Source organism: Lissotriton vulgaris, chromosome 8 (genome assembly GCF_964263255.1).
Source record: "Lissotriton vulgaris chromosome 8, aLisVul1.2, whole genome shotgun sequence".
Classification (NCBI taxonomy): domain Eukaryota; kingdom Metazoa; phylum Chordata; class Amphibia; order Caudata; family Salamandridae; genus Lissotriton; species Lissotriton vulgaris.
This window is the reverse complement of record NC_141696.1, coordinates 690,878,425-690,887,846: the sequence shown is the minus strand read 5'-3', so window position 1 is coordinate 690,887,846 and position 9,422 is coordinate 690,878,425.

Genomic DNA, 9,422 nt, shown 5'->3' with positions numbered 1-9,422 from the left:
CACACCAACATTTTCAGTTCATAAAGAACAAGGTTTGGGGTATATAACAGATATGCCGGCATTCGCCCTTTTTCTATATGGTTAGATATTTGGACAAGACCTGTAGCCAACTTGAATAAGGAGAGTTCAAAGGACTGTATGTCCCTTCTCCCCATGTCTCTACATATTCCCTTGCTCAAGTACATTAGGAACCTATCTCAGAGCCTAAGTCGTGTATAGCTCTCCAGAGTGAATTGTGAGGACTGACTGTAAATGGGATAAAGACATTTTTTGCTGGCTCCGGTCTTCCTCTAGAGAAGAGGCTGCCCTTTAAAAATCCTGAGTGCGTGCCCATCTACTGCTGAAGTCCACTCCTTTTATTGAGCCATATCTTTTAACTGTAAAAGTACATATGAGTGATATCTGTTGACCAGATTCAGATTTGGTCTTTTTCATTTTTTATTAGCATTTCCTCTGGAGAAGAACATGTGCCATTCACTGGAGTCAGCAGCAATCTTTCCCCGCAGGATCCCATGCTTTTTATAATGTTTTATACATATTACGAGGTTCCAAGGAAGGCATACATTATACCATTGCCAAAAAGAATGAACTTTTTCTAAGTGAGTCCTGCACTTTTGTTTTTACAATTGTTACCTAAAGAAGCTATTTGTAATGTGGAATGCTTTTTGAAAGCTGCCATGAGATTCAGGGAAACCTGTGATTGACTATTTAATCTTTCTGATAGTGATTGTTTTCTTATGAGCTGTGTATGTTTTTATGTATAACTCTTTTTACCTAATTGTACTCATATTAAGAAATGTTATGCTTGATGTTTTATTGTTTATGTTAGGCATATTTTAACCATAGTCATTGCTACTGTTCTCGCTTTTTGGTTTCTATACAAAGGAACCAAATAAAGCTTACTTTGACTGCTTGATAAATCTTCTTTACTGGTAAAGTTGGATTTAACAGTACTATTTTAGAAGTGCCACTTTTAGAAAGTACATGAAAGCAGAATGAACTCCTTCTGTTAATCTGTTTCAACATGTATGATTCTGTAATTTCCATTTGTATTGCGTGCAAACTGATTCCGTGATCATTCTAAAAAAATCACAGTTCTTATTATGAAATTAACAAAAAGGCGCGTATTTAACGTGCTCGCCAGTCGCACTGCAGCATGAAGGATCCTATCTAGGCTGTAAACAGGTTAACTTATTTTCCACACTTTTTCTTTGAAGCCCAAATAGTAAACCAATCATTATTCACTTTCCAAACGTAAATTTACTCAATTATAATCACAACGAAGACAGCGTGACGCTGCTATATTTCTTTATTTAGAAAGTGGGCATTTCTCTGCACTTACTGCTCTGTGTGCCTTGGAGCCTGTCTCCAAAACACTTCCAGGGTGTGTGACAGCTACACTTTTTGCATTCCTTCTAGCTAGCTAGCCACAAACACAGGAAGGGTGGGTGTGACAGAGAACGCATCTGCATTCATCTGCATTCTGATAGCTCTTACAGGGCAGGAAGGGGGGGAGCTGACACTTATATCTGAATAGGCAGTGTCCTGTTTCCTATACAGAAGGCTGATTACCCCCTACTGATAGTCTGGAGCCAGGGCTGGGAAGAAAGGGGGACCTCTGCACTTTAAGGGACACCTGCTTTGAAGACACCGCCACTTCGAAGGCACAACTGGGTATGAGTACTGGGGCTCTAACACTACCAAGATAGTACTCTACTGGCCCTGTGAAAAACTCTGCAAGGAGTAAAGACTGCTGGGGTACAAGAAATGCCACTCTGCTTGACTGCTGCTCTGGAAGAACGGTTTTTGTGCTTGGCTGTGCTGATCTGATGCCAGCTAATCTCTGCACTGCTGAGGATAAGGACTGAACCTATCTCACATGAACCCTGAATGGCTCCAAGGGCTCACTGGCTTTCCCCCTGTTCTGAAGTCTTAGGGCCATCAAATACTTCCTTCTAACCCTGCAACACCACCTGTACTCTGCCATCTGTGAGTCCTACCCTGCCAAGTGGTGGCAAATCGGCAATCCAGTACTGGGCCTTTGAAATGTGACTTCTGCTGTCCAGAACCAACAGAATCGACACAGTGACGACTTTGCATCGATCGGTACTGATACATTTCCCATTAACGCCAATGCAGGAGTGGATCGACTACATCGTCTCAATGGACTCTGCGTCTCGAATATGATGGACAGTGCAGCTCGACAACGACACAGTGCCTGCATCATAAAGGGGTTTGGTGATGAAGCCTTCAATGCCTGCATGGATCAGAACCAGCGTATTGAGTCTTCCACATCGACACTTCCTCCATCCAAGGTACCTTTTCAGTGAGGCCTGCATGAGTGTTGTAGCCGGCTTGACATCCATTGCAGTAGACCTGAACTTTGGATTTACCCCGGTGCAGCGCAACCTTAAGTAACCCCTAAGTGCCATATGTTTCTAAGCACTATTTTTTATATATTGATTAAAAATGAATAATTTTGGTTCTATTTATTGGATATTTGTTGTTGTTGTGTTGCTTTACTCATAAATATATATTCTATTTTTTTTAACCCTGTGTGGAGTATTTTAGTGGTGTTTTTATTGTGTTACTGTGTGTGTTGCACAAATACTTTACACATTGCCTCTCTAGGTAAGCTGGACTGCTCTGTGCCAAGCTACCAGGGGGTAAGCACAGGTTATCTTTTAGTGTGTATCTAGCTTACCCTGACTAGGGTAGTGGTTCCTGTTTGTACAGGAGGAATACTCTGCCAATCTGAAACCCCTGTTCTAACATTGGTCATCAGCGGTGAAGAAAGGACTTGTGTTTGTGCAATACCATATAGTAACTCATTGTTCAATACTACTCTATACATAAGACCATTCCAAGCTTTAAATTCTCTTTTTTTTCTCTTTGTTGGTCATTTTCATAAATTTTACGCCTGCTTCACCTTCATTATTTTAGGACTCTTTTTGTTGTTTTACTCGTAATACCATGTCAGTATGTCCATGGATCTTAACTACCTAGCATACTATACTGGGAGTGAGCTGAAAGAGTTCTGTAAGGAGAGGGGGTGAATGTGGGCAGGAAAGCTTCCAAAGTAGACCTAAAGATAGCCCTCCGAACCTATGAGGAAGTCAGGAGGCTGCATCAACAACAGAGGAGGAGAAACATGAGCTGGGTAGAAGGCCTCCCTACCACAAGGCAGGATGATCAATCAATCAATCAAAGCATTTGTATAGCGCACTACTCACTCGGAGTGTCTCAAGGCGCTAGGGGAGGGGGGTCCGCTACTGCTCGAACAGCTAGGTCTTGAGCTGCTTCCTGAAGGCGAGGTGGTCCTGGGTCAGGCGGAGGTGGGTCGGGAGGGAGTTCCAGGTCTTGGCAGCGAGGTAGGAGAAGGACCTTCCCCCTGTGGTGGCTCTTCGGATGCGGGGAACGGCAGCGAGGGCGTGGCCGGTCGATCGAAGCTGGCGTTTGGGAGCGTAGAAGTTGAGACGGCTGTTGAGGTATCCTGGGCCTTGGTTGTGCAGGGCTTCGTGTGCGTGGGTGAGGAGACGGAAGGTGATTCTCTTGTTGACCGGGAGCCAGTGCAGGTCTCTCAGGTGTCCGGAGATGTGGTTGCGACGGGGGATGTCCAGGATGAGTCGTGCTGAGGCGTTCTGGATCCGCTGGAGTCTTTTCTGGAGTTTGGCGGTGGTTCCGGCGTAGAGGGAGTTGCCGTAGTCCAGTCGGCTGGTGACGAGGGCCTGGGTGACCGTCTTCCTGGTCTCGGTGGGGATCCACCGGAAGATCTTGCGTAGCATGCGTAGGATGTTGAAGCATGACGAGGAGACGGCATTGACTTGTCTGGTCATGGAGAGGGAGGAGTCCAGGATGAAGCCCAGTTTGCGTGCGTGGTCTGTTGGTTTGGGTGCATTGCCTAGGGCGGGGGGCCACCAGGAGTCGTCCCAGGCAGAGGGTGAGGATCCCAGGATGAGGACTTGCGTCTTGTCCGAGTTCAGTTTCAGGCGGCTGTTCTTCATCCAATCGGCTACCTCTTTCATCCCTTCGTGTAGGTTGGCTCTGACGGTGGCGGGGTCGTTGGTGAGGGAGAGGATTAGCTGGGTGTCGTCGGCGTAGGAGATGATGTTGAGGTTGTGCTGGCGTGCGATGGCTGCGAGGGGACTCATGTAGAGGTTGAAGAGGGTTGGGCTGAGCGAGGAGCCTTGAGGGACGCCGCAGATGACTTCGGTGGCTTCTGATCTGAACGGGGAGAGGCGGACTCTCTGAGTCCTTCCGGCGAGGAAGGAGATGATCCACTCCAGTGCCTTCTCCTGGATTCCGACGTTGCTGAGGCGCTGTACTAGGGTACGGTGGCAGACAGTGTCGAAGGCCGCGGAGAGGTCTAGGAGGATGAGGGCCGCTGTTTCTCCATTGTCGAGCAGGGCTCGGATGTCATCGGTTGCTGCGATCAGGGCGGTCTCGGTGCTGTGGTTGGCCCGGAAGCCAGACTGCGAGAGGTCGAGGGATCCGTTCGTCTCGAGGAAGGCGGCCAGCTGCTTTTTGAAGGTCTTCTCGATGACTTTTGCAGGAAACGGGATCAGCAAGATGGGCCGGTAGTTCTTGAGGTCGGTGAGGTCGGCTGATGGCTTCTTTAGTAGAGCGCTAAGTTCGGCGTGCTTCCAGCTCTCCGGGAAGGTAGCGGTGTTGAAGGAGGTGTTGATGATGTCTCGCAGGTGGGGTGCGATGACAGCGTCGGCCTTGTTGAAGATGTGGTGAGGGCAAGGGTCAGTCGGAGATCCGGAGTGGATGGAGTTCATCGTGCGGACGGTGTCTTCGGTGCTGATCGGGGTCCAGGCGTGGAGGGTGGTGGTGGGGGCGGTGGTTCGGTCGTGGCGTGCGTCAGTTGAGTGCTGAAGCTGTTGTGTATGTCTGTGATCTTGTTGTGGAAGTAGGAGGCGAGGGAGTTCCAGAGGTCTTGCGAAGGGGTGATGTCGTTGTTTCCGGCGTTGGGGTTGGTAAGCTCTTTAACGATGTTGAAGAGTTCCTTGCTGTTGTGTGCGTTGTTGTCCAGTCGTTCCTTGAATGCAGTTTTCTTGGTGGTGTGGATCAGTTGGTGGTGTTTTCGGGTGGCGAGCTTGAGGGCAGTCATGTTGACCGGTGTTGAGTCTCTGCGCCAGGCTTTCTCAAGGGCTCTGCAGTTCTTCTTGGAGCTCTTAAGTTTGTCGGTGAACCATGGGGCTTTCTTGCTGCCGAGTCTGCTAGGCGGGGTCCTCAGAGGGGCAAGGTCGTCTGCGCAGTTGCTGATCCACTTTGTGAGGTTGGTGGCCGCTTGGCTGGGGTTCGTTGCGCTGGTGGGTGGGTTCATGCTCAGGGAAGTCGCGAGCTGGTCGGCTGTGATCTTGTTCCAGCTTCTGCGTGCGACCTGTTGCTGTTGGTGGTGGATCGTGGTCCTTCTGAAGCTGAAGTGGACGCAGCTGTGGTCCGTCCAGTGGAGTCCGGTGGCGATGCTGAAGGCGATGTCCTTGCTGGATGAGAAGACGGGGTCAAGTGTGTGTCTGGCGTAGTGGGTGGGGGTGGTCACCAGTTGCTTGAGTCCGAGGTTAGCGAGGTTGTCCAGCAAGGTGGTGGTGTTGCGGTCATTGTTGTTCTCCAGGTGGAAGTTGAGGTCCTCGAGGAGGATGTAGTCAGTGGAGTGGAGGGCATACGGTCTGACGAAGTCGGCGATGTCCTCGCTGAATTGTGTGCGTGGTCCCGGGGGTCTGTAGATGAGGGTGCCTCTGAGGGTGGTCTTGGGGTTGATGTGGATCTGGAAGTGCAGGTGCTCGGAGGGTGTCGTTGGTGTTGGTCGTGATGCGGATGGAGTTCCTGTGGATGATGGCGATGCCTCCTCCTGTCTGGTTGACGCGGTCCCTCCGGATGATCTTGTAGCCGTCCGGGATGGCGATGGCGATGTCCGGCGCTGAGGAGGCGTTCATCCAGGTTTCCGTGAGGAAGGCGATGTCTGGGGCTGTGGTGTCGAGGAATCAGCGTATCTACCAGGTGCCTGTAATATATGAAGTTGGATATCAGTGCCATTAAGAGCTACCACATTACTGAGCTGAGGATGTTGTGCAGAGAGAGAGAGAACTGCAAATACCTGAGGGTGGTCCCAAGTTTGAGTATCAGTTGTCCTTAAAGCATGGGAGGAGGTCCACAGAATGTAATCTGCACCACAGGAAGACTGTGAAGAGGACTACTTCACCACTCTGGAGAATGCAGCACCCTGGTTAAACATGACATCAGCATCAGGGCCCCAGGAGGGCAATGGCCCTAAGATGGAAGGCGAGGAGCAGAAACATGACTGGACAAATGCTCCAGGAGAGAGAGAGGATCCCACAGAGAGGGAGTCCCCTGCTGGATCCTATGCAAGAAGCAGTGTCTACTCTCAAACCCTGTCTCCTGAGGAGTTAAAGGAAGGACAGGCTGAGAGTAACCTCATGCTACAGCTGGCCCAAATGGCTGCAGAGGGCAGAAAAGCTGATGCTAAGAGAGCCATGAAAAAAAAGATCGTGCTGGCTTGTGAACTGAGTCTCAAGGAGCTGGACCTGAAGGCTAAACAACTGGCAGAGTCTTGCAGAGATGGTGGCAGCAAAACTACTGTGTCTAGTGTGGAAGAAAGAGCCCACATACCCAGGGGATTAGTGCCTGACTTCAAGGGGTGATGACATTGACAGGTGGTTTCAAGGATATGAGGTAGCTCTAGAAGTCCATGGGATCCCTGAGTAGGATTGGGGAGCGGGCATATTTAGTCATATTCCTGCTGATGGGAGGGAAACTTTACTGGCCCTAGAGAAGGGGGAGAATTTGAGGTATTCCACCATGAAGGAGGCTCTTGTCAATCAATATTGATTCACCCAAGAGGAGTGCAGGTTGAAATTCAAGGGCAGTCGGAAACTGACTCACCAGTCCTGGGAGGATTTTGTGGGGTATTTATGCAAGGCACTGGATGGTTGGTGAAGGGTAGCATTGTAAACACTTTCAAGGGGCTGTACAGTTTGATTGCAAGAGAGCATATGTTTAGTCACTGTTTTCCATGGCTATGCCAACACTTGGTGGATTGTACGTTTACTGACCCCAGGGACCTTGCAAAGGAGGCAGTCCTCTGGGTGAGTACCAGAGTGTCTGAGAAAGCATTTGCGAGTAATCCTCAATATAGTGGGGGGAGGGTCATATGTCCCACTATAGTAGGAGGAGAGGTGGGGTGGGCAGAGGCCCATCTTGCCCTATTTCCAGCTCCAGAGCTTGTATTGCTCCAGAGGGATCACATACAGCAGGGGAACCTGGTCTGTACCAAGGTTTTGATGGGAGCTGCCCAGTGTCACGAGAGCTGAGGAGGATGGCTCCTACAAGCACCTGCCCAGTTCTGTTTTCTATGGGTACCACTCCACAGTGGAGAGTACAGAGGCCCAGAGGTAAGGGCAAGAGGTAGAAGCAGTCCACGGTGGTAGGACCAGTGGGTCAGGGGTTGCCAGCTCTGACTTAAGAGCATCCTAAGACTGACCCTAGTGAGGCCTCTTCTGGCCTGGGGGCTCCATGCACCGTCACAGGGACAGAAGGCTGGAGATCTGCGTCAAGCAGACTCCTGTAAAACACATGCAGAGTGTGTTTCCCTGGGGGTCGTTGTACTCCCCTAGAAGTCCTGGCTTGCCATGGTCCTGTTCAGGCTAAGGTTACAGGCCCTGGGTTGAACGGCCAGTTTCAGGATACCACACTTGGACTGGTGAGAGGGACAGTGGTAAAAGGGTGCAAGGAACCTAGGGCTATTGCTCCCCACTCTGAGACACCACAGAGGACAGAAAGCCCTGAAAGGCTTGTGGCCTGGCTCCTAACACTGACAGCTGCCAGTGGCCTCTGTTGGTTACTGTTCTTGTGGACTTAGCTTTCCTTGGGCTGAGGACAGAAGTCAAATCAAAGGGCTAGAATGAGTCATATCACTTTGTTGGCCATGGTGGTACTGTCTACCTACTGAGATGCATCTGTGAGCAAATTAGGGTTAGGAGTTGCACAAATAGGGTTCACTGGCAAGCAGAAGGATTCCCCATGGGTTAATTCAGTGGCCCCTGAAAGTATATACAGAGGAATTCAACTGGGTTCAGAGAGGCATAGAACTGGCAAGTACCCCTGCAGCAGTGGGCCATCGTTCATGTTTTATCATCCTCAGAAGGAAGGCCATCAAGGTATTGATTAGTATGCTCTGGCTTTAGGCTGGAGGGGGTTGAGTTGAAAAAAAAGGCCCTCTTTGAAGGGCCGACCCAAATGTTTTGCCTTACTCATCCTCTTTTTGCTGAAATATTTTTGTTGGCTTTAGGACTCTGAGCACTTTACCACTGCTAACCAGTGCTAATGTGCACATGTTCCACTTTAAACAAGGAAACATTGGCCTATTTAATTTACTTGTAAAGCCCTGGTACAGTGCACTGCATGTGCACAGGGCCTGTAAATTAAATACCACAAGTGGGACTACAGCACTAATTGTACCACCCACACAAGTAGCCTTTCAAACCTGTCTCAGGCCTGCCAGTGCAGGGCCTGTGTCTGCAATGTACTGCCACTTCGACTTGGAATTTAAAAGTACTCACCAAGCCTTAAACTTGCCTTTTATTACACATAAGCTACCACTAAGGTAGGCCTTCGGTAGCCCATAGGGCAGGGTGATGTGTACGTAAAAGGTAGGGCATGTTCTTTTAAAGTTTTGCATGTCTTGGTAGTGACTAACACCCACATATGGTGAGGCTTGCTCTTCTCATAGGTCAACATTGACAATTCCTTATTACACTTTTATGCTGTAATCCCTGATTAGAAAGGAGTAGCTGGGTCATGTTTTCTATCATTGTAATGGTAATGATATATCTTCTTCACTAGTCAGGTTGCATTTAACCTTACTATTTTGGAAATGCCACTTTTAGAAGGTGGGCATTTCTTTGCTCTTACTGCTCTGTGTGCCTGCAGTCTGTCTTCAAAACACATCTGGGGTGGGTGACAGCTTCAATTTTTGCATTCTTTATAGACAGCCACAAACACAGAAAGGTTAGTTGTGCCTGAACACTCATCTGCATTCTGAATGTCCTTCCTGGGCAGGAAGGGAGGGATGATATGGTATTTGCAATTGAATAGGTAGTGTCCTGTTCCCACACAAAGAGCTGACTCCCCCTCCTTATAGTCAGGAGCCAAGGCTGGGAAGAAAAGTCTTCTGTGTACTGCAAACACAATTCTTTGAAGTCACCCCACTTCAAAGGTGCAACTGGATATATGCACTTGTGCCCTGATCCCGGTAAATCAGACACTTCTGGACCTACAACTGGACTCTGTCATAAGAATTGATGTGCTGTGTCAAGGACTGGCAGTAGGCTGAATTGCTGACCTGGAAGGCTTGCTTTTCTGCTGTACTGTCCTGCTACGTGCTGCTCTCTCACCGTGCT